Source organism: Wyeomyia smithii, chromosome 3 (assembly GCF_029784165.1).
Source record: "Wyeomyia smithii strain HCP4-BCI-WySm-NY-G18 chromosome 3, ASM2978416v1, whole genome shotgun sequence".
Classification (NCBI taxonomy): domain Eukaryota; kingdom Metazoa; phylum Arthropoda; class Insecta; order Diptera; family Culicidae; genus Wyeomyia; species Wyeomyia smithii.
The window spans coordinates 111,262,951-111,285,959 of NC_073696.1; the positions used below are offsets into that span (position 1 = coordinate 111,262,951).

General features: G+C 40.5%; 1 protein-coding gene across 1 annotated transcript in view; it reads right to left on the reverse strand.

Annotated features, from left to right (window-relative positions):
• LOC129726561 (nephrin-like) overlaps positions 1-5,038 on the reverse strand; it is an 875,571-nt gene extending 870,533 nt beyond the window's left edge. Inside the window, exon 1 of the mRNA XM_055683414.1 lies at positions 3,460-5,038. The gene's annotated coding sequence lies outside the window, so the exon portion shown is untranslated. The remainder of the gene's footprint in view (positions 1-3,459) is intronic.
• Positions 5,039-23,009: the final 17,971 nt, after the last annotated feature.

Here is a 23,009-nt window from a genome sequence, read left to right on the forward strand (position 1 = left end):
TTGCTCTGTTTTCATTGAAATTCAGTGTTTCTTTTGATTTTTTTGTCTTGAATAAAAAAAATCATTTTTTAAATGATTAAGCTATACTCCCTCGCATAGCAAGTTCGTCCCATTTGCATTTTCACCGGAATATGTTTTTTAAGCGGAACTGGTAGCTAACTGTGCATTTTCGCTGTAGAAGCCTATGACCACTGCTACCATTAGTTAGAGATATTGTGGTGAGCTAACTGTGCATAGTTTCGTAACAATAGATGAACTGAACATCTTTGTTCTGGCAAACTTTGGGAAACATCCAAACGTATTGTCCCATCTCATAAGAAGTATTTAGAAGTATATTAAGTATATTTTCATTTGGCTGAAACTTTGCACAGATGTCACGGCTTCGGCAAAGTTGTAGCTTATTATTTCGTCTTAGATAAAATAAACACCGCACAGAAAAGTAGAAAAAAATCAAGAAATATTGCGGTAAATTGAATAAGAAAATAAATGATGTATGTTAATGCTACACTACTACAGAAAACAATTAGAGTTAGTTTGATGAACCGAGTTTTACGTAATATTATTTACCAAAAAATTCTCATATTAATTACAATTTTTTTTTGTATGGACCCCACAGCGACCAGTAGTTTTTTGATCTTTTGTGGCATTGGTTCTACTAAGATTCGAACCTACAACCAGTCGCTTGCCAAAGCAAACTCTGTAACCTTGCAGCTACGAAGCTCTCCTAAATTAATCACAACCTTCAAGTTACAAAAAAACTTCGATTTTACGCACTTCCATTTACACACGTTTTACCTCGATTCCAATCTCATTTTTACATTCAACTTTTTGAACTCATTTGTTACTTAGCACTACTTTTATTTGGCTCAGTTGAGTAATAAACTTTCTCCAGTAAATTTCATTAAATGTAGCACTTAAGGGGTCAGAATTCGTAAAACGTACCACTGAAAATCGAGATGTCTAATTTTTTTAAATAAGTATTAAAAACTTCAAGAGTTTCACTCGGGAAGTTGATTTTCCAATTTTTATTGAATTTGAGTAAGTTTTGAAGTTTTTTTTTTTTTTATTCTCGCTTATTTTCCGTCGGTCTATTTCCGCCACTGTTGTGGCCAATTACCGACGCCCAGGGAGGCGACTCCACACCCAGGTCCCTAACTCACGACCCGTTTATTAACGGACCGGCGCCAACGGCTTTACTTCCTCATGCGATGGAAGGCGTGATCCCAGAGATTTTTCGCCTCAGAAAATCTCCCGGTGTCGGCTAGGATTGAATATCTAGACCAGTTGGGTTGGTTGTGAGTGGATCACGCCACCTCACAACCATCGACACCTATGTCGGCGGTGGGATTCGAACCCAGGCATCGAGCGTGGTTGGCGGAGACGTTACCAACCACACTAGGCCCCCGCTCTCAAGTTTTGAAGTTGTTATTGTCATTTGAAATTTAGGTCAATATTCTTTTTAAATTGACATATCTTCAAAACTATTGCAACGAATTTGATGAAATTATCACAGCAGATGCATCCTAAGTTGTAGTTTATGAAAATGTTTTTTTGAAACAAAAAATATTTTCTCAATAGTAACTATTTAAAACAATATGTTGAAAAATTATGTTCTAAGGCACTAAAAAATTAGAAAAAATAACAAAGGTTTTTAACAAAATTTCTAAACTCTCCTGAAAATTTCGAGTTGCTGTTATTTTTAGTTCAAAAGATATGGGCTTTCAAAGTTAGTACAATTAGACTCACATTTCCTATGATGATTGAAATTTATGATCAATCCGGCTAAACGTAAATTAAATATTCCGGATTCTGATCCCAAAAAACGTACAGCAGGTTTTTCTTCGGATTTGTTAGACAATCGGATATTCAACTATGAATTCAGGATTATTCAACCAATTAATTAATCGATTTAATTAAATGGTGCTTGCCAACAAACATTGTAGTATTAATCAACTTTTGTTTTGTCCATTTTCGTATGTGAACAAACTTGAAAGAAAGTGAAATGACCATTTTTATAAATCGGTGGGCTTTGAATTAAAACAGAAGTTCAAATTCCAAGAAACACTTATTACAGCGACCTTTCGACATTTCAATATTCTACGATTCGTTGTAAATGCTGGTTGTTTCGACCACTCTTCCAATATAAATTTTCAGAAATTACCTTCACAACTCGATATATTATTCATTTCAATGCTTCTTTAAATGTCGAGTTAAGGATAATTGACTATTTAGGAATTCTATAGAAGAAAGTGAAAGTTCTATAAGAATACGGTTCAATGTTATAAACTTTTTCTTGAAAGGAAACAATCTTATCATGTGCTTTATGTAGTTTTTATTAATATTTTTTTGTTTTACATAGCGCGGTCGTATGACCATGAAATATAGTCACAGACAAGATTATTTATCGTTTTTTATTTTTTTCCGTTGTCTTAAAACTTTCAGCATAAAAAAAATAAAATTCATGCTTCGATTTCAAACACATTTTGATTTTACGCATATTCCAAAAATTGGCATGGCATGAAAAAAAATTTACCAATCCCTTCAGAAGTATAAACAATTTGATTAATTTTTAGATCAGAGTAAAGAAGTGCTTCCAATGTAAATTTTGAGTTTTCCTGGAAGAAAAATTGAAAAAACATATTGTCATCGAAACTCAATTCTCAATTCTCATCAAAATTACAAAAAAAACGGAAGATATCAGGTGAGAACTTTAAAAGAAGCATTAAATATTTATAGCCTTTCAGTAGTAAGAAAATGGGATGGGTTCTTTTATCTAAAAGTAAAAATATTATATTCTTCTATTTCACATAGCAAACACAAATTTATCGAATAAATACTAAAATGAACGCATGTACATGTACTAAAATGTGTGTACTTTCAATACAAAATGTTAGAATAAATTTGAAAGAATGGACTCAAAATATCACAAAAATGGACATAAAAACAAGATCGCTGCAAAGAATATATTTAAAAATATATTTGAAAAATATAAAAACGGTATAACTTTTCAATCCTTAAAATTGTGTTGATTATCACCGTTCAGAACCATTCTGTAACTCAGATTCAATGGCCAAAAACTATATGAAATTGCATTTCGAGGCTTGTTCTTATTCGCTGGTAGAAGGAAATTTTTGGTATTATAACTTTCAATACAACTAATATTACTTAAGACAAAATCGGCTGATGGGGCTATTCAAACTTATCCAATTTTCGGTAAATATAACTTCCTACAAGCTAAAAACAAATACCTAAACCACTAACTCTTGCTCAAAGGATTACCGGTAAATATCCCTACTCACAAACCCCAGAAATAACAACAATAATGGTTTTTCGCGTCGGCTCATTTCCAACGCGCAGCAAAAGTTGCAACCTCCAGTCTACTAAACAGGAGCGGCCCGTCCGAAAGCTCATCAAATATACATTAATCGTCAATAAATAACAGAAATAAATAGTATTAACCTTATTGTTACTCCTGTGGTGGGATTTTTCTCTCGCCGGAAAAACTTCTATGCGTCATGGACTAACGGAAAACAAAATCACCAGCTTTAGCAGTGGCAGCCAAGAATCCACCGACCAAATTACACCACTTCAATTTAATTTAACACTAAAGCACACTTCTCACTAGCGGGCTGATTTTCCGGTTAATTTTACCCCGCTCGTAGTACACTGTACCGCAACTCACGCAACACCGGAAGTGGGCTGGGAAGCTCGCAGCTTATAACAATATTTCTTCACTGTGAGGCGCTTCCTCGCAATTATTCTTCCCCGCTTTTTTTCTATTTTCGTCGCCGCAGGATAAACCGCCTAACCGCAGGGTAAGGCTCGTTTCACTTAAATTTCATTTCCGGCTACTTCTTCCAGCAACGTTCCGAAGCATAGATGGGTGACCAAACCTAAAGCAGTTGCCGTCACTTCGCACCGTTATGATGCAGACGCCAGAAGACAATTTATTCACACGACGTTGAGCATCATAATTTTTCTATACTTTCCCACTAACCGAATGAAGGACGAAAGAAAACCGAACAAACTTGAGGAATTCCCTGGAAGGGAAAAGGGTGCAACAGGATGGAAAAATACTTTCTTCAGACTTGGTCACGCGCTTTTCTCGTACACTTCTTCGCTCCACTGTGACCGTATAACAATTCAGAAACGAGAATGTGTCGGAGGCGTTGATTTCTACCTCTACTGGAGGGAGAACGGATGTAGGCGGTAAAACGCGGATAATCCCGCTTAAGGAGCGTATATTAATTCACTTATTTTTCACTTGCTTCAACACCAAGCACTTTGTCTTACTGGTGCAACTGTTGCTGTTAGCGACGAGTCGCCGACGGAGATAAGCACATAATATATTTATTCTATTAAATGGTTTTAATTAATCCATTGAAAATCGAAGCTACAAAGGACACTTTGTTTTCTCGCTTATTAAATTTATGCAGCCGGTTCGCTCGGTTAGTTGCTGTCGTTTCTGTTTCAATGCTAGACAAATGACCCACTTCAGACCGACTGCACTGTTGTCCTTGTTTCAAACAACTCTCGGGGATTTCACACTCCCCCCACCAAAGGACACTAATAGCAAAAAGTGGGAAATATTTTTCTACAATTAATCAGATTTAATTTGATGAGATTATTCAGCCTTTGTATGCTTTTGCTTTCCCGCTTTGTCCGTAATCCCCAATGGAGAATCCTTATAAATGTTTATTATTGTTCCGACTCGGTCTGATTAGAGCACTGAATTATTTCAAGCCGCTGCCAAACCGGATCATGCTCCGTTGGCCGTACCGTACAATCCGTATTCAAAAGCTAAGCTTAATCGTTTTGGCTTCTCGCTAGCCGCTATGCATCCGTTCTAGCATGAGCAGCTTTTTCAAGATTCGCCAGTTATGGCACTATCTGTGCAATATCCCTCGCCAAACGATAATCAATGCCCTCCGCGGTAGGGAATTCACGCTCGCCGCAAACCGCCAAACTGCCTGTCGTGTATTCGAATTTAACCACCGTCGCCGTCGTCAGCGTCGTCACGTTGTGTACAATACCGACCAGTAACAAATTGAAACTGAATGCACGACAATCCTGAGGCTCTCTGCGAGCACTTCGGGGGAAAACACTGTCCGGGTCGTCTCTGGAGCGATTGCCTGAGAAAATTTTCGCTCAGTAGACTCTCGTCGAGGATACGCAGCGCGACGAGAGCGGTCGGGAAATTTCAGCCGCAAACGAGAGTGTTGAGGTATGGTTTTCCTCGTACTCGCTCCCAACAACACAGCGGAAGCATGCAGGCTCGGAGCGTATACACGGCCAAAAATTTTTGTTCGAAACAAGCTTTTCTAGTGGAAATTCATTGGGTTGCACGTTGATTCGAAGTTACGAACATATGATTTCTTGCTGTTTTGCGCTTGTGGTGGGGATAAAATTCATAGAGAATGCCAGCTCCGCGACCGCTTGGCTTGGAGCATCGTCTCTATGTCGAGCATGATGCATGTTGAGAATGAACATAGTAGTATGTACACCATTAGGTTTGAAGGACATCTAAAGTTATATTAATATTATGATTGTTTTGCTCAAATTTGATTTATTTACTCGAAAATTACTTGACCCATTCCCGGCGAGTGATGCGTATGGCATCACCTGACATCTAACCTTTAATTACAGTTCATCAACTTTACTTGAAATTTTGAACGATGAAACTATTTCAAAGGGTTAAAGAACAGAACGACCGAAGAATAGTTTGAAGGTTATATTTCTCCGCCGGGAAAGGGATAAGGATAAAAAAGTAAAAACCATTAAGTTTGAAGGACACCTAAATTTTATTATTTATTATTTTACCCAAATTTGATCTTTTCACTTAAAAGTTACTCAAGGTTAAAAAATTAAGAACCTTTCTATATAGTTTAACGTATCAAAATAGCCTAAGAAAATGCAACCTGCACCGTGAACCTGTTTCAATCCACATCCCAACAAACAATTTTGTTGTGTAGCAGCTCAATATTCAAATTCATTTCTAGCTTCTAATGACTACCTACTTACAAAGGTAGAGAGAGAAAGAGTCGAGGAAATACTACGTTACATTTAAAAATTCCAAATAAAGACGAAAACTTAATACAATTAAAAACAGCTGAAATATTTCTAGCTGAAATTCCAAATAGTTGAACCTGCTTTTACCCATGCTGAGCAACCTAAGCTGAACAGCTAAAGCCCTTTGTCTCCCCGGGACCGCCGTTAGGCATTACTTCAGGGAGAGGGCCCGTCGTGCTTTTCGCACTTACCTCTATGGGTAGCAGAGCAGCCTATACAGGCCAGTTAGTTAACCGTTAACTAACTGGGGCACGTCGATGGTTTCCCGTCGATTGGTGCCCTGCAAAATACTAACGATCTGTGATGCTGCCGTGATGACCGCATCCCAGATTTTCCTATTTTCGCACATCCTACGCACTATATTCTCTGGCGTGGTGTCCATCCCACATATTGCCAGCATTTCGTACCGTACCCGCTCGAAGCGCGGACATGTGAAGAACACATGCTCTGCGCTTTCTTCCGCACCCGTACAAGCGGGGCACATAGGGGACTCGGCGTACCGGAACCTATGCAGGTACTGCCTAAAGCAGCCATGGCCTGACAGGATCTGTGTCAGATGGAAGGTTACTTCCCCATGGTGCCTATTAATCCAGCCTGCTAACTCTGGAATGAGTCGGTGTGTCCATCTACTTTTTGTAGTGTTGGACCACTCCCGCTGCCACCTGGCCATTGAGGATGACCGTATGGTGTTGCGAATACCCCTCGTGTCGCGTTGGTCGAAGCATTCTACATCCTCTTTGACGATGATGCTGATGGGCATCATGCCAGCCAGGACGCAAACCGCCTCGTACGACACTGTTCGGTATGCGCACGCGACCCTTAGGCACATTAGCCTGTACGTACTCTCGAGTTTGCCGCGATGGCACGATACCTTGGACCACACTGGTCCTCCATACCTGAGTATGGACGTGGTCACGCTAGCAAGGACTTTGCGCCTGCTGCTACGAACCGCTGAGCTGTTTGCCATCATGCGAGACAGCGCTGCCACAGCCATGGAAGCTTTCTTGCAGGTATAATCGACGTGACTCCCGAACGTGAACTTGTCGTCGATCATAACCCCCAGAAGCTTCAACGAGCGTTTTGAGGCGATAGTGCATGTACCGGCACTAATCGATGCCTCCTGCTCAGACTTTCTGTTATTTACAACAATAACTTCAGTCTTATGGTGCGCTAGCTCCAGTTTCCTGGAGTGCATCCAGTCTTCCACTACGCGTATTGATAGCGCGGCCTTTAACTCTACCTCTCTAATAGACTCGCCATAGACCTCAAGAGTTATGTCATCGGCGAAGCCCACGATCACCACCCCTGGAGGGAGTGTTAGTTTTAACACTCCGTCATACATAGCGTTCCACAGTACCGGACCCAGGATGGAACCTTGCGGTACACCTGCGGTAACCGGAACGCTTTTCTGACCCTCGTTTGTGTTATACACTAGCACTCGATTCTGAAAGTAGTTGCCTAGAATTTCGTACAGCGACGTCGGCACTCTGAGACTCTGTAGCGCTAAGGCTATGGAGTCCCAGCTGGCACTGTTAAACGCGTTCTTCACGTCAAGCGTGACGATCGCGCAGTAACGAATGCCCCTCCTCTTGCGTTGGATTGCAACCTCAGCCGTTCTGGTGACGGAGAGAATTGCATCCACCGTGGACCTACCTTTTCGAAAACCGAACTGGTTGCTTGATAGACCGTTTTCACTTCCCGCCGTGTCCAGCAGGCAGATTGGTCTGTATGCCGATGGGTCACCCGGTGGTTTCCCAACCTTCGGCAACAGCACCAGCCTCTGGCGCTTCCACACGTCCGGGAAGAGGCAGTCGTCAAGGCATTTCTGCATGACCGCCCTGAACAACCCAGGGGCTTCTTTGATGGCCGTCTTGATGGCCAAGTTCGGGATTCCGTCTGGTCCCGGAGCCTTGCCTACCTTCAGGGAGTTTGCGATCTCGATCAATTCAACTTCCGTCACCCTTACCGCATCGTCAGCCTCTGCACGGCTGCCGTCACTCACGGTAGGTGGTGACTCGTCAGCCGGAGGCCAGGGACTTGGTTCGTGGCTTGGGAAGAGGCCCTGAATGATCGTTTCTAGCATCGCTGGTGATTGTTCGGCCGGGGCTAGCGCACCTCTAGTCTTGGTCTTAACGATCCTGTAGGCGTCACCCCACGGGTTCGAATTGGCACTGGCGCAGAGTCATTCGAAACAGGCTCGTTTGCTGGCTCTGATTGCGCTCTTAAGCGTTGCCTTAGCGGATCTGAATGCGACACCGCGTTCCGCTCTTTGCTCGTCGGAACGTGCGCGCTGCATCCTCCGTCTTGCACGGAGGCATGCATTGCGCAGGCCTGCTATCGTATCGCTCCACCAGTATGTCGGTGGCCTACCCTCTCTAGGCGGACGAGACCTAGGCATCGTGGCGTCGCACGCCCATGACAGCATCGAATTTAGATGGTCCACATCCGGGAGCAGTTCACCCCCTTCGTGCTTCCATCTAATTGCCTGCCCAAAAACATCTGCATCGAAATGCAATGTTTTCCAGCCGTAGAAGGATGGAATATTGGCCCTACTCGCTGCTTGCTTCCGCACGCCTACCTCATAGCGGATCGTTTGGTGATCGCTATTCGTGTAGCTGTCGTCTACCCTCCAGTTCGTGATCAGTCCCGGGCTGCAGAACGTCACAACGATAATCGATTCGGCACCGTTCCTACTGTAGGTGCATTTTGTACCAACGTTAGCCAAGTCTAAGTTGAGCTTTGCCAAAGCTTCCAACAAGACCTGGCCCCTCTGGTTTGTACAGCGACTCCCCCACTCGACAGCCCAAGCGTTGAAGTCACCCGCAACCACCAACGGCCGTAGGCCCGTCAGTTCCACGGTTGCTTGATCGACCATCTGCGCGAACGTTTCGGTAGACCAACTTGGCGGAGCATAGCAACTGCAGTAGAATACTCCATCCACTTTGGCAATAACGTACCCCTCTCTGGAGGTCGACACAATCTCCTGAACCGGGGACCTGCCTGTCGTGTAAATGGCCGTCTTCCCAGACTTGTCCGATACCCAGTTACCGTTTCCGGTTGGGATACGGTATGGGTCCGAGACGATGGCCACGTCCGACAACGACTCAGCAGCCGCTTGGTGTAGCAGCTGCTGCGCCGCATAGCAGTGGTTCAGGTTTAACTGTATCACCCTCAGGCCTGCGGCTTAGTAGCCGGCCGTGCAGCCGGACACTTGGGGCCTCCCATGGCGTGTTTGGCGTCCCGTTTACCGGTACATACCAGACACTTGGGAGGTGCACCGCAGTCCCGTGCCTTGTGGCCTGCGCCACCGCAGCGGCGGCATAAATTGGACCTGTCGGGCCCTTTGCACGACCAGGATTTATGCCCCCGCTCAAAGCACCTGAAGCAAACGTCAGGCTGTTGGAAGGTGCCCAGAGGGCAGACCGACCAACCCACCTTCAACGTGGCCTTCTTCAGGGCCTTGTTACCTTCCGTTAGTGGAAGCTTTATGGTAGCAACCTGGGTGCCGGCCGGGCCCCTGCGGAGACGAATTGCCTCTGCGGTCACTACCACTCCACACTCACGTTCGAAGGCTTGTGCTATGTCACACCCTTCGGTGATCTCGTCCAGGTTTTTAAGCTGGAGAGTCACTTCAGAAGTGAGGGCTCGGATTTTAACCTCCTCGCCTAGCACTTCCTGGGCCGTCTTTTTATAGGCACAGCCCTTGCCCTCCGCCTCTTTGCGGAGTTCGAGGATCATCTCGCCGGTGCGTGACCGACGAATTGATCTGACGTCCGTGCCGAGGTCTTTGAGCTTGGGTTCGCCTCTCATGGCCTTCAAGACTTCGGCGTACGGCCTTCAAGACTTCGGCGTACTTCGGCGTACGCTTCGCGCGTCGTTCCCGCTTCTGCCGCTTCTTATTCACCACGGTGGTCCAATCCGTGGCTACGCCGTTTGCCGGTTCGCCGTTTGCTGGTTCTTTGCTCGGCTGGACCGACGAGCCAGCTTCATGGCTGTCACCGAACAACCACCTTCGTTGCGTTCTGGGGGCCGTTTCCCCCGGAGAGCCCCTCGCACGTTTGCCAGTCGGTTCGGTTGAACAGACTTCGGCAAACGATGCTGCAGCTGTTTGTGTGTATTTAGACACAGCTGCAGCACTCCCTTTTTTAGGCTGGTTGAGCCTCGCCTCTAGCACAAGTGCCTTGCTTTCGGCATCGTTAGCCCGTTTAAGGGCTTGCGAAAGCTCGGACTTCGCGCTGCAAACGTTCATACGTAACAACAGAAGACATTGTTTCAGGTCTTTTGAAATGTTGCTACGTTCGTCCGTGAACTTGAGTATTTCATCAAGTTGTACGGACACCGCCTCCACGCTTGGGAACTTGTTCATGTGGCTTTCTACCGCAGAGAGTAGCATAGCCCCAGATATCTGTTCCCGCTCCTTTGCGGTTTTAGGTGTTTCCACCTTACCACCAGTCTTCGCCGTTCCGGTTGGTGCTGGCTTAGGCGTGCCCGCCTTTGCCCCAACTCTGAATTCCCCTGTCGGTGTCGCAAAAGGTGTACCAACCTGTGCGCCACCTTTACCGGCCTCGGCCAGTCTCGGTGGAGACCGGGCGATGCCCCGCCTGGCAAACGGGTTTACTAACCCGTCCGCCCCATCCACTACCTTCGCCTCTTCGTCGATTTTGTAAGCAAACATTTTGGTTAAAAGGGTCCCCCTTCCAGCCGCTATCCTTGGTCATGGTGGAGTGGTCGCCTATATGGTCCCATGGTGGCCAATGCCGGAGCAGTGAGGTCATGGCTAGTGAAGGTCGCCATAGCCATAGCCCCTCATGAGCAACTATGACGCCTCCCGACCGGCGTAAGTCAGGAAAGGGCATCTGATCCCACTCCTGCCTGATTCCCATCAGGCAATGACCGCGGAACGTACTGGAAGGCCTGCCAGGTTTTACGGGACGGAGACCCCTGCAGCCGTATGCCACCTTGCCGTTTCAAGCCGTTGTCACACGACTTTACTAAGGGAGCTCGGTGCAGGTGCCAGCCCTACGTCGTGGTATAAAATCGTATTCCCTCTCAAAAACCTAAAAACACAGCGACCAGTACACCATAATTGGGACCTTACTGGTATCAGCCCCAATAGGCAGGTTAGTGCATTTGGATGATGGGAGCGGCACTACTCGCTCCGTCGAAGCTGTTTACGGGTGGCCGTGGCTTTTACGGGGAATCGACTGCCCAATGCCCGAAACCCCACCACTCCCTAGGCAAGCTCCCGCTGCCGGTCCAGGACTAATTGATGCTATCACACACCTATCGGTGGTCACGCACGCGTGCATGGCCTCGACGGTCGCCAGGCGTCGACCCGTGGTGGCCCCCACCTCTGAATGATTATGTACTTTACTCTATTTACCTAATTTACACTTTCATTTACTTCAACATGATATGCAATGAATTTGTTAACTTGTTCTATTTTTATTCTTCAAAAAAGATTTTTTTCCTTAGAAAGAAAATTTTACTCAAGAGAGGTCAATGAAAAATCCTACATAACCTTATTATGAGGGTAGGGATGGGGGCTCGAAGATAGAATCCCTATGAAGTTTGTGGATGATGCATGCCTGAATCATTTTGAACCATCAGATTAAAAGCACGGCTGGTTAACGACTGGACAATGCGTACCATCGGTGCCAAGTGCACCTACAGGAATTAAATAGACCCCACATGTGGTCATTAGCCTCTTATCCAGCCACTCCTATCCCGACCTCCACGCGGTGCCAGCTGGGATACGAGCAACCAAGAGAAGATCGGGTGACCAATCCCGGCGGAAACGTGGCCGTATGCTGACAAGGAAGAAGGGCTCTTTTGAGTTTCCAAGCGTCTGTCTTCCATGTTGGGAGCGGCTTAGAACGGTGTCTGTACTCTAGGCTAGGGGCGGCCGATTACCGTCCTCATGCCAACGTGGGACTCCGAGCAGTGTTGTGCACGATAGCCCTTCTGGCGTGACAGGGGGTTGGTGCGTAGGCCTTACAAGCCGCCACCGTGAAACACTCACAAGTGATGAACGAGGAACAAAAAAATTCGGAATGGAACAACCGGCATAGATGCACGTGATAAAACTGCGGCAACACACATGAACTGGGAATAGTTTTTATACTGATAGGCGAGATGAGGAACGGGTGATTGAGTGCTGGCCAATCAGCCCTCGAATATGCAGGTTGAGAATCAAGGACCGGTTCTTCAACGTCATCATAAACGTGTGCAGCTCTCACCTCGGAAGTACCGAAGACGACAAGGATGAGTTCTACGCGCAGTTAGAGCGTGAAAACATGATTTTTTTTCTCCTTTCTTCATTGCTTTCTTGTTAACAACATTCGGTACCGGCTCGCGCGACTGAATAAGTATACATTCACCGAAAACTACGCGCATTCGCTGCGCTGCCGGAAGAGGAACAGCTGGAGGATGCTCTTCTCGAGGACTGTTGGAACACCATCAAAACAACCATCAACTGCGTAGCGGAGAACGTCCATCGGGCATGTCGGAAGAACCCAACGAAACGAGTGGTTCGACGACGAATGTAGGATGGTGATGGATGAAGAGAACGCTGCGCAGGTGGCTAAGATAGGCAGTGCCAGTTGTCAGAATGTGGAAAGACACAGACAGAAAAAGATGCAGCGAACCCAAATCTTCTGGGAAAAAAGCGTCGCCTGGAGGAGGTGGTGTTTGCAGAGCTGGAACAGCTGCATCATTCTCAGGAAACGCGAAAGTTCTACCAAAAACTCACCGCATCCCGCAGACCGAAGCAGCACTTCGACGAACACCTGAATGGCGCTCAGGCAGAGGACCATGGCGGCGGAGAAAACGATTCCATCGGTGCAACAGACGTAGAAGACGTGCCCGCCCGATGATAGGCAAAATTAAGGATGCCATCAAGCAGCTGAAAAACAATAAATCAGCTAAGAAGGATGGCTTTGGAGCAGAGCTTATAAAGATGGATCCAGAAATCTGACCACTCGTTTGCACCGGCTGATTGCAAGAATTTGCGATACAGAACAGCTGCCGGTGGAGTAGAAGGATGAGGTTATCTGCCCTTTGTAGATGAAAGGCGACAAATCAGACTGGAGGAGCTATCGTGTGATCACCGTCCTGAATGCCGTCTAGAAAGTGCTTTCCAAAATCATTTTCCGCCGCCTCTCACTGCTAGCCAACAGATTTGTGGGAAGTAATCAAACGAACCGACGGACGACGGACCAAGTTTTAACCATACGACAGATTTTCCAGAACCCCCACGCACCACCGACTTCGACTTCAGAACCGCGTATGACACTATCGACCGAAAAAAGCTATGGAAGGTCATGGACAAAAACGGCATTCCAGTGTTGCTAGTTATCCTGATAAAGGCTATATACGGTTGGATGGTTGGTGCAGATTTCGGGTGGATTATCGGGTCCATCTGAATCCAGCAGGCTTCGACAGGATGGTGGTCTCTCCTGACTGCTTTCCAACATTGGACTACAATGCATTGCAATCGAGCGGACATCAACACGCGGGGTACCATATTCAACAAATCCAATCAATTTTTTTTTTTTTGCTTTGCTGATGACATGAACATTGACGGCAGAACAACTGCGGCGGTAGCAGAACAGTATACCAAACTAAAACGAGAACCACCCTAGTAACAATATTGGTTTTATCATAGTTTTATAGCGCTTAATACAGCCAAAACAGCGCTATAAAACTTTGATAAAACCAGTTTTGTTACTTGGGCAGTGAGGATTGGGTTGCATATAAATAGTCTAAAACGAAGTATATGCTAGCCGAACCGAAGCGGAACGGTAGCCGACCGAAGACGCCTAGGCAGTAGCATTACAATCGACGGCGATGAGTTGGAGGTACTCGACGAATTTGATCATTTAGGTTCACTGGTACTTGAGTACAAAGATACCAGCCATGAGATCCGGAGGCGTACTATCAGTGGAAGTTTTTACCGGTTGTTCTCTGCGGGAATGAAACGTGGATAATGCTCGAAAGTATCCTGCGAGTGCTCGGAGTTTTCAAACGACGGGTCCTAAGGACAATCTTTTGCGGCGTTTAGGAAAACGAAGGCGGTTTGAAGGCGGAGGATGAACCATGAGCAACTCTACGGCATTTAATTGGCTCCGTATAACATTAATTTGTATTGTGCCGTGTCAAATAAATGTTGTGTGAACAAAGAAAAAGCACTCTACGGTGGACCCCATATTCAAAAGGTGGCTAAAGCAGAACGAATACGCTGGGTAGGGCATGTTGCAAGAATGCCGGACAACCACCTTGCGAAGATGGTGTTTGCGTCGAATCCGGTATAATAACAAGAAATTGTCTGTCGTTTTCTATCTTGGACTTCATACCAATTTTATTATTTATATTTTACTTTAACCTGAAATTTATTAAAAATAAAATAGTTAAAGAGGTAGTTTATAAGACACGACTGAAATAAAGCTGAAGGTTTCTGGAACACAGTTGTAGAGCTAGAGTACCGACATAACCGTCGAAACAGAGTTCTCGATAAAAATGTTATGTCGAAAATTAAATTTAAGTTAGAGGCAGAAACTTTTTTTACTGCTTCAGTTGGAAATATAAGATCGTTCTTAAAAGGGCGATTGGTTTTAGTTTTTATTATGGATTCTTTCCCGTTTTCTTCGAAAGCAGAACAGCTTGTGGACAATAGTGACTATTACGTGAAAAACGATGAATTGGACCTACCTGGAATTGAAGCCCACCGCAAGATGAACGGGACTTTGTCTTTCCCTTGACTTATGTCGAATTTGTTTTACTCCGTTCCGACTACACTTTGCAGCTTGAAATAAAAAACATTTTCAGTGTAGTTGCATTGGTATGCTAGCTGTCAATTTGTTTTGTTCTGGTCATTTTCGCCATCATCTTTTTGTCTCGTTTCCATTTCATATTTCCATCTCGCAAATGTGCGAAAAAAAATACCTGACACTTTACCACGTGGAACGAGAACCAAAACAAACCAGTTTTAACACATACGTGTGAATGTGTTGGTAACTTCCTACACTACACTCTGCTTTTTTCGAGTGTCGTCTGGGACAAAAAAAGTGTAGTCAGAGACAGGAAAAGTGAAGTCCGGAATTTGAAAAAAAAAAAAACATTTACGGTGTGAAAAGTGTAGTCCGAATGTAGCTGCACCGCGAAAACGAATTCGACATTAGTCTCCTTTGCCTCGACCGACGAAAAAACGGGCTTGTCTTAAATACCTATAGGAGATAACTTAAGCTAAATTGAAGCTTTCACGAAATACTTTACCTTGAAGTAGGACATGTCTGTAAGACGGTGCTTCTCTCACTGACGTGAGACCCGAAATATAGCGATGTGGAAGGTGATCCACAATCACTAGCGCACTGTCCACCATTATTCCGTCCATAATGGAAGGTTGTGAAGTATTTGAACTCGCTGGTCTATCCAGTTTCCAGAAAATCATCCTCTTGCTGCAGTTATACTATGAAGAGTAAATGTTTGCATTCTAGCTTTTATACGTGCCTATTGAGAGTTATACTTCCGGTTAGCACGTCGTTGTGCAAATCGTTTACAAAGTCAAATCGTTTGAATACTTCAGTGTAGGCTGTGCCGGGAAAGAAAGATCTGACTGGTTGTACAGTTCGATTTAGACTGACACTGAGAGATTCGCCTGATATTGGGATTTATTTTCAGCTCTGACTGAGCGAAATATGCGTTTTATTAGGCTCTACATCTTTCAAAAGTACAATAATTAGCGTCACAAAATCACAAATTTTCCGCATTTTGGTGAACGCATAGCTGATTTTCCTATCGATTGTTGTAAGAATGAAGGATATCCGTTGGAAACCGACAGAGTTTTGACCATTTGAAAATGGATGACACTCTCGACGTTTTCGGTTTACAGTTTGTACCCCTATGTTGCCCTGAGACGTAATTTATGATAAATAAAAAATGAAACTGTGGGTGGAACCCAACAGCTTATAACATTTTTCCAACGAATTAAGTTAGAGATGCGCCAGATTAGTATAGTTTGTAAGAACTAGTTATTTATGATTTTTTCAAGGCGCTAATACAAAATTTGATCATTGCAGAGCTAAAGTAATCGTTTTTTTTTTTGTAAATATTGAAATGCTCATGATAAATAATCCAGAAAAAACAATACCATACTAAATACTAAAGAATTTTACTACGAGTATTATATATAGTGAAAAATTGTGAAACATCGTAAAACTTTCCAGGGCTGTTATGATAAGCTATTAATTTAAACTATAGAATACTACTAGATTATAATTTAACTTTATTTCGTTTAATTTGATTCAAATTAGATCGCAAGTCATTTATTCGTTCGTTTTTGACATTTGGGGGTAGTGGGGGTAAGCCCGGCCCCCTAAGGAAGATGATTCTTTGGTAGCACTTGATGGCGAATATTGTTATATTTCTTTCACAGATTGTTTTCTACAAGATATGAAGGTTTTCAGTACTTTCAAACTGTTATTTTACAAGGAATAGTGAAGTTTTGAAACTAATATAAAAACGACGTTTAGCAATCAGTGCGGGTGAAACCGGCACCCCTTGGGGGTAACACCGGCACCCAAGTTTGTTCATGAATTTACTCGAAGTAACTGAACCAATTTGAATTCGGAAACCGCCGAATGAGAGATCTTACATTTCTGTATGTTACTGTTGAATTTGGTTGTTGTCGGTTAGCTGGTTCTGGGCAGATTGGCGGAACAAGTTCCGGTGAACATTATGTATAAACTATGAAAGAATTTGATACTCGGCAAGCCTATCATGTGGCACTTTAAATCATATTATCAACTACTTTCATTGAAGCCAGGTTCAGATTGACCACACCGGAGCATATTTCAAATACCACCGGGAAAGCCGTCAGTTTTGTGACTTGATTCGGTACATTTGGCACCTTTAATAACCCTTGGAACCATTCATAAATCACAGAAGAGCTTGAGTGCATGGTTCTAAGTCGAATAATTAATTTATTTATCAACGAGACATCGGTAATAGATGAGAAATATGTGTCAGTAACATCCAACTAGCCTAAGACCATGTCGGGCTTACCCACTCACTGGGTGACGGTGTTACCCCGACAGCACACATTTTTTTAAAAAGAGTATTTCTACAAATTTATCGCTTCAATTTACCTCAGTTCGAATTCCTGTGATTGCTAACAATACAGGCAATAAATTGTAGAGCAACGAAAAATTAGTTGAGTCTATTCAAATGAATAAAAGCTTAAGTTCCACTCACGAAAAATTACATCCGTTTACGCATCAGCTGCAGTTGCGTATGTTTTGTCTATTATTTTGACGTTTGACGTTTCACGGTGGCTTCGATGTGTTTCAAAATATCTGAAATATTAAATAGCAACACTTCACATATTCCAAAACACAGTTAATTAGCGTTTTTTAGTAAAATCCTAGGGGTGACGGTCTTACCCTCAGTGCCGGACTTACCCCCAGTACCCCTACTTCGTATCGGCATAATAGCTTGAAGTGTTATTTGCTAATATCTCATCATATCGGATTAGAATAATTGCCTCTGTTTTAAATATTCCTAAAAAAAACTTATGGTTTCGGTACACAGTTATGCTCTAGTATTATTGAACGTTACATACACCTTTTATGCTGCTTTGTACGAATATATACACAAAATATACATTAATTCAATAATAAGAAATTACGATTACGATTACGATTTTTTGTTATAATCAACGTGCAGCCAAGTACATTGAGACATGGAATGTATATCATTTATAATATTGCAACAAAACGTGATTGAACTCTCTTTTCTATCACGCTCTTGCAATGTACAAAACGACGGGCGAAAGCATTCATTTACACCATGAATATTGGCCAGTTCATGCAATACACACACCCCAAAATAATTTGATGCATTATGCGCTGTTCTTGGTAAACGTAGACTGACAGGGTGAACCCTCTGGGTCAAGTTTTTCCCCCTCCACAATACACGCTTATTCCGATTCTTTGCTGCTCTAACGTGTTTCATCCCCTCTACCGTATCTTTACGTCGCGTTTGCGCAATGAGGGTAACAAAAGCATAGAAAGCATAGCAAAGGTATTTACCGAATGAATGTGATGAACATAAACAATAACTTGAAAAGTGTAGCATGCACGGTAAAAGGGCTTCAGTGGAATTCAAACTGTTTGTTCTTTCGACGCGGTGAAAAATTCATTGCTTCGGGAATTCATTTATAAACTGTACATCATGACGAATGTGGCATACGGAGTATGTATCAGTTATTTGATACTTTTCGCATCAGAAGTTCATACGCCTGTAATACTATAACTTTTTAAGTAAAATTGATGTTGAATTAAAACCGATAAGTCAAAAGAAGCCTAAAAAAGCTGCGTATTTATGCATGCTCCCTATGTGTAATTTCAGCGAATGACACATTACCGTCGGTGTAACAGATTTGATTTTTAATTTCTAAATTGAAAAATGTTTTGTGATTATTGTATCGTATAATGTTATCGTTTATCGTTTATCGTTTATCGTTTATCGTTTATCGTTTATCGTTTATCGTTTATCGTTTATCGTTTATCGTTTATCGTTTATCGTTTATCGTTTATCGTTTATCGTTTATCGTTTATCGTTTATCGTTTATCGTTTATCGTTTATCGTTTATCGTTTATCGTTTATCGTTTATCGTTTATCGTTTATCGTTTATCGTTTATCGTTTTTTGTTTATCCTTCATCGTTTTTTGTTAATCGTTCACCGTTCATCGTTTGTTCCTCGTTGATCGTTGTCAGTGTATTATCAGTCATTAAACACTGGCACGGTTGGTTAATCCTTTATCTAATATCACACAACAAAAGATTGTCAGAAAGTTGCCTCCGGAGAGTCCCACGGAATCAGCAAGAAACTTTTCTGTACAAGTCTACTCCGTTCTGAATGAAAATTACTTGATATAAAAAGTGCACGGGGTGGAAAATAAGAAATATCATCTCCGCTACCGACTTTCTTTTGAAAACTCCTGTACTTCTTCCACTGTTCACACCCAGCAGTCGTGTGTCTCTACGCTGCTAATACCGACACCAGCTCGCGACGCCTATCAACGCGGCGTTGAAGCGTGTAATACGACAAGAACAAAACCTCCATTCCGCTGTCGGCCGCCGACTGTTTCGTCTCTTCATTTTTGAGGACCAGCAACAAAAAACCGCTTCTTCAAGGATCAAATAGGATTACTGAGAAGTGAAGAAGCGCTCAGCGCCTGAGTTTGTTGATAGTGAGGAAGGCGGTTGGCTAGCCAAGAATGCCTGGCCGTGTGAAATAAAATTTTACTCGAAACACTTCCTTTTCTTTTTTTAGCGTGGCTTCTCTAATATCCGGCAGCGGGTAGGCAATGCAACAGCGATATTTCTATCTACCAGTAAGGCCGGGTTTGAACATTGGTTGGCATTAAATTTCACTGAATTTGATAATGGTACTGGCAGATAAGCATTGCATAGCAATGTGACGAATTGAGTGGTGGAACAAAATGCAATCACGGTTTATTCTTTTTTTAGTGTCTACTGTTTCTTTACTTATTTGTAGAACTAACAAAAAGTTTTATTATTTTCAAGTAGTCCGGAACTTGCAATGCTATGCTGTTGAATATTGTTTTTTGTTGCGCTGGAAAATTCTTTGTTGCTACTTCGAGCATAACACGTTCATGGGAATTTTTGTACGCTTTTGAGTACATGTATAGTTTCTGCAATCGACTTTCTATATCCTTACAAACTAGTTGCATGTACGCGTACCTATGGCTCAACCGGTGAATGAAAATTCAAATTCGAAACTGTTAATAATGCTTTTGATAGTAACATGTCTTCCTACACTAATTCGATATTATAACATGAAACAACTAAAGCTAAACCAACAATGGCTGTACAATAATGAAAAAAGTAAAGCGACAGCAAGTATAAAAAAAGGGTTTTATAACTAGTAGATCTTAAGTTTCATAGCGACTTTCGCCCTTAGAAATTTATAGATACCTGAAGAATCCACTTAGTGGGCAACAATGTCAAATGGAGCAACTTAAAATAATGCTCGCTATATCGCTCGAAAATATATTAATAACACCGTTTGATATAATGAGAAGCTCAGCAAGTAGAAATTTCCCTTGCCGTACACTAGCAACTGTTAAACTCTGTCCGCTCTACACTGGAGTGAAACATTATCCTGCAGGCTATTCAAAGGCTAGGACAAAAAATGAACAAGTAGGTACCTACGGAGCATAGGCAGCGGCACCATGAAGCGTTGGATTGCGCGCTTAGATGAGAAGATTTTTTCCTTTCATTTCTTCTTGCGCGGTACAAAAGGATAATTCGCCTTTCCGGTCGTCCGTTTGGAAGCAGTTTTGTCGAAATGAAAATGAATTATCACTCAGGTCAGCAAGCTTCTTGCGAGTGTCGTTTTTCCGGAGCAGCATCGGCTGCTCTTATTGCACGCTTAATTTATTTAAATTCTCTTTAAAAAGCAGCTGCTGGGAACTAGTTTATCATAATCTAGAAATAATGCAGAACAAGCATGGCAGAATGTTGCCGGCGGTTTCGAAATGGATGTAGATTAACCGCGAAAAAACGAAACAGATATTTTATCTATCTTTAAAACGAGATTAAGTTAGTGGACTGGATCGGATTTCAACAGTTTGACAGAACTTTAGACGTAAGTTGCGTACTCTACTAATTTTATTTTGAAAACATAAAGGTTTGCTACCCACGACAAGTTTACAACAACAACTACAATAAAATAGAATATATGATTGAAAATTCAAAAAGCAATTAAAAGATAATAAATAGTAAAGAGTACGAAATAATCAATAACAAGTAATAAGTAAAAAAAAAAGTAAAAAGTAAAAAGTAAAAAGTAAAAAGTAATAAGTAAAAAGTAAAAAGTAAAAAGTAAAAAGTAAAACGTAAAAAGTAAAAAGTAAAAAGTAAAAAGTAAAAAGTAAAAAGTAAAAAGTAAAAAGTAAAAAGTAAAAAGTAAAAAGTAAAAAGTAAAAAGTAAAAAGTAAAAAGTTAAAAGTAAAATGTAAAAAGTAAAAAGTAAAAAGTAAAAAGTAAAAAGTAAGAAGTAAAAAGTAAAAAGTAAAAAGTAAAAAGTAAAAAGTAAAAAGTGAAAAGTAAAAAGTAAAAAGTAAAAAGTAAAAAGTAAAAAGTAAAAAGTAAAAAGTAAAAAGTAAAAGTAAAAAGTAAAAAGCAAAAAGTAAAAAGTAAAAAGTAAAAAGTAAAAAGTAAAATGTAAAAAGTAAAAAGTAAAAAGTAAAAAGTAAAAAGTAAAAAGTAAAAAGTGAAAAGTAAAAAGTAAAAAGTAAAAAGTAAAAAGTAAAAAGTAAAAAGTAAAAAGTAATAAGTAAAAAGTGAAAAGTAAGAAGTGAAAAGTAAAAAGTAAAAAGTAAAAAGTAAAAAGTAAAAAGTAAAAAGTAAAAAGTAAAAAGTAAAAAGTGAAAAGTAATAAGTAAAAAGTAAAAAGTAAAAAGTAAAAAGTGAAAAGTAAAAAGTAAAAAGTAAAAAGTAATAAGTAAAAAGTAAAAAGTAAAAAGTAAAAAGTAAAAAGTAAAAAGTAAAAGTAAAAAGTAAAAAGTAAAAAGTAAAAAGTAAAAAGTAAAAAGTAAAAAGTAAAAAGTAAAAAGTAAAAAGTAAAAAGTAATAAGTAAAAAGTAAAAAGTAAAATGTAATAAGTAAAAAGTAAAAAATTAAAAGTAAAAAGTGAACAGTAAAAAGTAAAAAGGAAAAAGTAAAAAGTAAAAAGTAAAAAGTAAAAAGTAACAAGTAAAAAGTAAAAAGAAAAAAGTAAAAAGTAAAAAGTAAAAAGTAAAGAGTAAAAAGTAATAAGTAAAAAGTAAAAAGTGAAAAGTAAGGAGTTAAAAGTTAAAAGTTAAAAGTTAAAAGTAAAAAGTAAAAAGTAAAAAGTAAAAAGTAAAAAGTAACAAGTAAAAAGTAAAAAGTAAAAAGTTAAAAGTTAAAAGTAAAAAGTTAAAAGTAAAAAGTAAAAAGTAAAAAGTAAAAAGTAAAAAGTAAAAAGTAAAAAGTAAAAAGTAATAAGTAAAAAGTAAAAAGTAAAAAGTAAAAAGTAAAAAGTAAAAAGTAAAAAGTAAAAAGTAAAAAGCTAAAAGTTAAAAGTTAAAAGTTAAAAGTTAAAAGTAAAAAGTAAAAGTAAAAAGTAAAAAGTAAAAAGTAAAAAGTAAAAAGTATTAAGTAAAAAGTAAAAAGTAAAAAGTAAAAAGTAAAAAGTAAAAAGTAAAAAGTGAAAAGTAATAAGTAAAAAGTAAAAAGTAAAAAGTAAAAAGTGAAAAGTAAAAAGTAAAAAGTAAAAAGTAAAAAGTTAAAAGTTAAAAGTTAAAAGTAAAAAGTAAAAAGTAAAAAGTAAAAAGTAAAAAGTAAAAGTAAAAAGTAAAAAGTAAAAAGTAAAAAGTAAAAAGTAAAAAGTAAAAAGTAAAAGTAAAAAGTAAAAAGTAAAAAGTAAAAAGTAAAAAGTAAAAAGTAATAAGTAAAAAGTAAAAAGTAAAAAGTAATTAGTAAAAAGTAAAAAGTAAAAAGTAAAAAGTAAAAAGTAAAAAGTAAAAAGTGAAAAGTAATAAGTAAAAAGTAAAAAGTAAAAAGTAAAAAGTGAAAAGTAAAAAGTAATAAGTAAAAAGTAAAAAGTAAAAAGTAAAAAGTAAAAAGTAAAAAGTAAAAAGTAAAAAGTAAAAAGTAAAAAGTAAAAAGTAAAAAGTAAAAAGTAAAAAGTAAAAAGTAAAAAGTAAAAAGTAAAAAGTAAAAGTAAAAAGTAAAAAGTAAAAAGTAAAAAGTAAAAAGTAAAAAGTAAAATGTAAAAAGTAAAAAGTAAAAAGTAAAAAGTAAAAAGTAAAAAGTAAAAAGTAAAAAGTAAAATGTAAAAAGTAAAAAGTAAAAATTAGTTAAAAGTTAAAAGTTAAAAGTTAAAAGTTAAA